This window comes from Halichoerus grypus, chromosome 13 (genome assembly GCF_964656455.1).
Source record: "Halichoerus grypus chromosome 13, mHalGry1.hap1.1, whole genome shotgun sequence".
Lineage (NCBI taxonomy): Eukaryota > Metazoa > Chordata > Mammalia > Carnivora > Phocidae > Halichoerus > Halichoerus grypus.
In genome coordinates, this window is record NC_135724.1 from 37491263 (window position 1) to 37499215 (window position 7953).

The 7953-nt window shown below is 33.5% G+C and overlaps 1 long non-coding RNA gene across 2 annotated transcripts in view; it reads left to right on the forward strand.

Annotated features, from left to right (window-relative positions):
* LOC118537589 (uncharacterized) overlaps positions 1–5536 on the forward strand; it is a 50298-nt gene extending 44762 nt beyond the window's left edge. For both annotated transcript variants that reach the window (XR_004918202.2, XR_013443338.1), the window contains exon 3: positions 5338–5536. This is a non-coding gene — a long non-coding RNA (uncharacterized LOC118537589). The remainder of the gene's footprint in view (positions 1–5337) is intronic.
* Positions 5537–7953: the final 2417 nt, after the last annotated feature.

Below are 7953 nucleotides of genomic sequence, written 5' to 3' on the forward strand. Positions count from 1 at the left end.
TTCTGAAGGAAGGGACCGTGAATATTTTGTTTATCCCTGTAACCTCAGCGCTCCTATATTGCCTGGAATAAATAGGTAGTCAATAAATATATTTTTTAAAGATTTTATTTATTTATTTGAGAGAGAGAGAGAGAGATAGCTGAGCAGGGAGCCTCACGCAGGGCTCGATCCCAGCACCCTGGGATCATGACCTGAGCCAAAGACAGACGCTTAACCGACTGAGCCATCAATAAATATTTTTTAAATGCAGAAATAAATTGATCTGCTGTGTTATTTCTTAGACGTATACGTGTCATAACTCCATATAATTCTGAAGTCAGGTCTGTTGGTTTCTATGTCAGTTAAAACTCTTTTAGTGACATGCAATGGAAAACAAAATTCAAACAGCTAAAACAAACAAATGAACAAAAGACTTATACACTGGTTTGATCTTCAAAGGCCAGTGGTACATCTAGCTCTGAGGGAGGACTGATCCAGCCACCTGTTTAAACAATATCACTAAGATCTGGCTTCTCTTTGTCTCTCTGCTCTACTTCCACTTGGGTTAGCTTTATTCTCAGGCTCTATATGGTGGCTTCCCCTCTGGTTACAAAGTGCCTAAGGCAAGCCTCATACCATTAAAGCATACCATCTAAAAAAAGACCAATTATTGTAGCTTGTGCACATGTCATGAGATTTGTTCTCTATATTTCCATTCTTGAACCAACTGCAGAGCTTAATTCAAAGGCTGGACATAGGGGTCATTCCCGTCCCAACCACATGGCTAAGGATTTGGGAGGAATAAACTTTCCAAGGAAAATCAGAGTATTGTTGATGGAGAAAAGCAGGTATGGATGCCAGGTGGCAACCAACTTATGTCTAACAGTTTATTGTGACATTGACCACAATAAAATCTCCTAAGGTTGAAAATATTTAGCTTTAATGATGATAAATTTTGTGTCACAGAATTAACTAGGTGATTATTACAGTTGGCTTTAAAATGAATGGAAATATTTCAACAAATGAATGTGGAGTCAGTGTTCTAGACTTGGTTTTAGAATGTCGACTCAATTTACTGTCTTGTTACTATTATATTTCACATATGATATGAAGAGTACAATAACATGATTTTTATTCCTAATATTTATATGCCTCTCCTAACCTACTTAGCATAAAATCATGAACCTAGCTGGAGATAAATTATTAACGATTATAGTCACTGTCATCATAGAATTCAGTCTCAAATTTTAATAGACATTCTTCAAATGATTCATAAACATAATTTTGTCACTGAAGTTGAAAATAACTGACATTAAGGTGATGTAAAAATATTGATAAAACAGAAGTAAAACATTGTCTACACTTTCGATATATACATGACTATAATAATTTTTTAGTAAGAAATTTAGTAAGAAATTAATTTGACCCAGATCTGAACCTTGGAAATTTTTGGTTTATATAGAGATTAAAATAGACTGTTTTCTTGATCCATTACAGCCATTGATATGTGAAAGTGTAATGATGGCATCTTTCATTGACTACTTACACATATATACAAAATACAAATACAAAAAAGCATAGCTTTAGTATCAGTGATGCAGGATGCTGTAATATACAAAAACATGCACTGATTTATGCTTTATTATATATAGTTGCTTTTTTCATGTCTGTTACAAAGAAGTAAACAGGTTGGATGTATATGCATATACAGCACCTTCTAGAAGGAGAAAGGAGTTTATGTGGCAGTCTTGAGCATTCTGTCTCAAGAGAGGGTTTCTCTATTGTGATGCATTGATAGACTTCCCTTTAACTTGAGTGAAATATTTTTCAAGGACATCCAATGATCTACCATTTTATGTTCACTGGATAGATTTTTCTACTTAACTTCCTAAATGTCTGATTTATCAGAAAAGATTTGCCTTGGCTAGTGGGCAAAAGTATTGATGTGTGTTCTAATTTAAATTAATAAACTGGCATTCGGGTTTTCTAAGCAGTGCCCTGTGAGTTTGACACATTTGAATCTTACCCGTTCAGGAAGAACAGATGAAACTGCATTCCTGGAGCAGTCCAGGTGGGGCCAAATATGGTACCAGGGTGGCTACTCCATGATCTGGCTCCTGGAGAGGGATTGCCTGAATATCCTGCTGTCTCATTCTTTAGTTGCATGTACTGGGATCATTAATGTAAGGAAGGGTAATGGTGGAGGAGGGAGGCAATTGTCATTTTATAAGGAAAACCAAAGAAGGAAATACCATGTTATAAACAAGTTTAGACCGTGTTCAGAATCCCCGGTCAAGACATTTCACTGGAACTAGAAAAATAAAACAGTGTAACTGTAACACATCGACCAGGGTCTTTACTTGCAATAGTTCTTTACCTGCAGGGTGTATATGTAATTAATTTTGAGTCTAAACTCAAGATTTTGTGTTAATTTGACAGAAATAAAATTTATGTGACAAGAAGAAAATAATTCACCATGTGTAGCAGGGTTTCTCAGGAGATTTTTTTTTAACTTTCTACTCAATGTGCATTTCAAATTAGGTGGAAAGAAACAAATAGAATAAAAAAGGTTTTTTTTTAAATAAATGAATAAATAAATAAATAAAAGTATTTTTAAGAGTTTGGACAATTTTTTCTGAACATTTGATTCATTTAAACAGTCATGGTAAAGCTTCATGACCAAAGTCACTTACAGGCAAATAAAAATGTGAATTTCTACTACTCTTATTTTAACTGTTAAGAGAGCACATAGTGAATATACCATGTGATTGTTTTATTCTTACTATTCATTCATCCATGCATTCAACAATTATGTACCAGAATACAAGGATAAGGAAGACAACCAAATCTGTTCTCATAGAGCTTACAATCTAGTAGAGAAGCCAGGCAATTATATAACTGATTACCATAAAGTATGATGAGGGCTCACTATGTATCATATGGGTTTTCTACTCGTTCTGTTAGTTAAAGCAGCAGTTCTCAACTATTTTTCTGCCATAAGCCCCCGACAGATGATTATTTCCAGTGAGGCACCACTTATTTGGACAATAGTCAAGGTTATGTTCAATTATCATCAAGGCTACTAGCTTCATTCTTTTTCTTCACATCAGAAAAGTATATTGGAATCTAAGTGAATGGGAATAATACGGTATAGATAAAAGTCAATTAACTTGGATGTAAATAAAAATAGCTTGAAAGCATATCATTCTTAAATTGACCTTGCTCTGAACTTCAAAATGGATCATGCATACTATTATCTTAGAACCACTTAAATACTGAATATCCAACTACCTTACATGTTCGTTGTTTGATACTTTAAAGAATTGCCTCTGAAATACACTGATTTGAGGGAATATTTATAAGGATGACAGAAAAGGGAATGATGTGTTATTTTATTTAGCTGACACACAATATTGCATTAGTTTCAGACATACATAGTGATTCAGTAAGTCTATACATAATGCTGTGCTCACCACAGTGTAGATACCTCCTGTCACAATGCTATTACAATACCATTGACTATATTCCCTGTGCTGTACCTTTCATCCCCATGACATATTCATTCCATAACTGGAAACCTGTATCTCCTACTCCCGTTCACCCATTTTGTCTATCCTCCAACCCCCACCCCTCTGGCAACCATCAGTTTGTTCTCTGTATTTATGGGTCTGTTTCTGCTTTCTTTGTTCATTTGTTTTGTTTTTTAGATTCCACATGTAAGTGAAATCATATAGTATTTGTCTTTCTCTGTCTGACTTATTTCACTTAGCATAATACCTTCTAGATCCATCTATGTTGTCCCAAATGTCAAGATCTCAGTCTTTTTTTATAGCTGAGTCATATTCCACTGAGTCATATACACCACATATTCTTTATCCATTCATCTATCAATGGACACTTAGGGTGCTTCCATATCTTGAGTACTGTAAATAATGCTGCAATAAATGTAGTGGTGTATATATCTTTTTGATTTAGTATTTTCATTTTCTTTGGGCAAATACCCAGTAGTGAATAATATCTTTTATATACAAAGAATTCATATAAATTGACAAGAAACTTCTCAAAGAAAATGGACAAATGGCATAAGTAGATTATGCATAGTTTAATAAATACAATGACTAATAAATGCATAAATAAATATTAAGCCCCAATTCTAACTAAAATATGCAAATAAAAATAACTACATACCAGATATTATTTTTCACATAATGAATGAGGAAAGATTATGAAGAAAAATAATACTGATCACTGGTGGTGCTGTAGTTGAATAGGGACTCTCATAGACTTTTGGTGATCATATAAATTGGTACAACTTTTTTAGTTCATTGCTTTTATGAATATTTAATTGTAAGAAAAATTATTAAGAAAATAACTTCGGCTAAATGGACTAACTGAAAGGGTGATATTTTTTTAAAAAAGAATATTGCAGATATATTTGAAAATCTATCTCTTCTGATCTAAAACTTACTTGCCACCCTTCCTATCTAGAGATGACTACCATTCTCAAGTGAATGTAATGTTCTTACCATTGTGCTTATTTTTTACTATATATACACATATTGGCCAACAAATATATACCATTTAAAATGGTTTCAAACATTACCTAAATTATATTTATGATTTGTGATTTATGATATATATTATGGTGTAACCTACTTTTTTCCTGTCAACAATATGTCTCGAGGTTTAGCCATGTTGGTAAATGTAGATATACTTCATTTATGTTGAAGTTTGTACAATATTGCATTGTATAAATATTCAAATTTATAACTGTGTATAAATAAATATATATGTAATATTTATCTAGTGCAGTCACCTATCAGTAGATACTTGTGTGGTTCTCAAGTTTTTTGTATTACAAATAATGCTGGATTTAATAGTCACATAAATAACTTCTCTTGTACAAATTTACAGTGTTGGGCTGTGCTGGCAGATTATAAAGTGAATGTAATATAAGATGATGAACTTAACCTATAGTTTTGATATTATAAATTTATACTTTTACTGGTTGGCTACATTACGGAGCAGTCTATTGTGGTTTTAGTCCTTTGCTTTTGAGAAAAAGCATACTTTATTGGGAAGAGAGCATTGTACATGACTCACAGATGAAGGCAGCCCAGTGGACATCCTGCACTTCATGTGCAGAAAGATAGACAAGATGTTCTGCGAATAAAGATCAACTGAAACATGGATTCTTCTGGGCAACTGCCCCAAGTTAATCCCAACTATTTCCTTGGAGGCAACTGTGGTTTGCAAGAGATAAGCCTCTCGGGGGTGCCTTCTTGATTTTTATAAAGAGCATTTTCTTCAGATTTTTTGAAGTCTTCATTTGTTCCTCTCATTCTGTTTTCTCTCAAGGCCATCAGACCAGTTTCTGTACAGATTGCCTTGATGTTGCCACCAAAGGGGTAGGTCATCTTTAGCCATGATCAGGTCGTCCCCTGTTATGTTACCGACCAGTGTGATCCTGCCTGAGTGAGTCCAACAGTGGGAACTGGATCTTCCCAGGAACCAGGTGGCTCTTTCTAATATTACTTCTATGGGAAAGAATATTTGTATTTTTCTTACAATTAAATATTCATAAAAGCAATGAACTAAAAAATAAAGTTAAAGGATTTAAGCAAACTATATCAATGGACAAGGATAATGTGCTTTTAAGTTGAGAACTGCTTATCTTTTTAATTTCTTACTCTAGAACTTAGTAATAATATAATAACAGGAACTAACTTTTGGACAAAATGTTAACATGTGTTACATTCATCTCTAAAAACCTGTACTCAGCAAAGGTAAATGCAAAGAGAATCCCATTTGTATGTATGTAAGAGAATCAAAGGAAGAATATGGGAGCTATTTTTTACTGCAGCCTATAATCATTGTTCCAATTTCTGAGGATCGAGGGTAAGCTAAAAATGTAGGATAATGGAGATTCATTATCATGACTTAAAGGAAAGAAATTACTCTCCCATAAATTCTGGGTAATTTGTCTCTTTTGAGCTATCTAGTAATGAATTTCTATTTGTTTACGGATTGGGTAGGAACAGTTTTTTCACACGTGACCAGGGCAACTTGCCATCTTTTATCTGACTTCATTTATCTGAAGCTTTTATGGATCTGGAATTTTTACTTCTGTTTAGCCCCCAAGCAGACAGGTAAATATTGTATTTTATATTTAGTGCCTGAGAAAGTATAACCATTTTTAATGGCTAATTTCATTTAGTCACAAATATACTATTTCTGCCTATGTAAAAAAGACCTAAATGGAATTGTCAGTTGATGGTAAAAAAACCTGAACTATGGAATTTAATGTGATCTAATAATAAAAAAAATTAACCACTTCTTATTAACAGAATACTCTTGTTAAAATTCTCATACACTAGAGGGAAAGACCTTTCATGTTCATATTTTCCTAAATAGAGAGATGGTAAATTATTAGTTCTCTGTGATTTATTGATTCTTCATAAAAGATATATACTGCCTATGGGAGGTTTTAGGAGGCAATTAAGTTCATCAATTCTTATAATACACAATTCAGAAACTCCTAAGACTCAAATTAGAGTCAGTAGCTATAGTAACTTTAAAAAAAGCCAATAACCAGGTTTATTATTAGTTTCTAATTAATGGTCTAAAACTAAACCAACTTTTCAGAGCTGTTCATGATTGCATTCTGCAAGATTCATTTAAGAGGAATAGATAAAAGCCTACCTAATCTCATTAAAAATATAGAATTTGGGCAAGTAAATGTAACTTTTTGAAGATTACTGATGATTAAAATAAAAAACTTAAAAAATAAAGTTAAAGGATTTAAGTAAAACTGTTACGTTTTTGCATTTTTTTTGCGTTACTCTGAGTAATCAAGAAATTTATTCCTGACTGCACACATTTTTCTGCTGAATTGTATTATACTTTTAGATAGCAAAGAAGCAGTGAAATAAAGAGTACTGTGTAAATAAGATTAAGCTGTTCTCTATGCTATTAAAATTTATACATAAGTACCAAGATATTATGGGTTCATGAGCAAAAGCATAGAATGGGAGGGTGTACATGAACAGAACTGTTGCTTAGCACCACAAACTTCCTTGAGACCCCTCCAACTCTTCCTTCCCATGGGCTATAAATAAAAAAAAAAAATTGAGAACTGTTAAAACTACATGAAAACAGCTATGTAAGTTATAAAATATAAATCATTGTTTTGTTCTATAGTAATGTAAAAGATCAGAAATATTCTATTAAGTCAGAAAATAAAATCATGGAAAAGATACAAGTGCCTTTTTCTGGGAAGATAACTTCCTGCCATATAGTCAAGTAACAGTGCCCAATTCCCTACCATTTTAATCACCTATTGCTCTGTATTTCAGAATTTTTATCAATGCAATGATTTATCTACAATAATTGAAATGTCAAAAAATGTATGTACTGTGATTTGATGCTCTGAAGAAATTAATGTTTTTATATCTGCATCTATTGGCTATTTATCCCTATTGGTCTCTCTCTTGAGATGTGGTGGAGGGTAATGGTTAAGAAGATGAAGTCTGTGTTGAAAAAGAAAAACAAAGCTGGTGGCATCACAATCCCGGACTTCAAGCTCTATTACAAAGCTGTCATCATCAAGACAGTATGGTACTGGCACAAGAACAGACACATAGATCAATGGAACAGAATAGAGAGCCCAGAAATGGACCCTCAACTCTATGGTCAACTAATCTTTGACAAAGCAGGAAAGAATGTCCAATGGAAAAAAGACAGCCTCTTCAACAAATGGTTTTGGGAAAATTGGACAGCCACATGCAGAAGAATGAAACTGGACCATTTCTTTACCCCCCACACAAAAATAGACTCAAAATGGATGAAAGACCTAAATGTGAGACAGGAGTCCATCAAAATCCTAGAGGAGAACACAGGCAGCAACCTCTTTGACCTCAGCCACAGCAACTTCTTCCTAGAAACATCACCAAAGGCAAGGAAAACAAGGGCAAA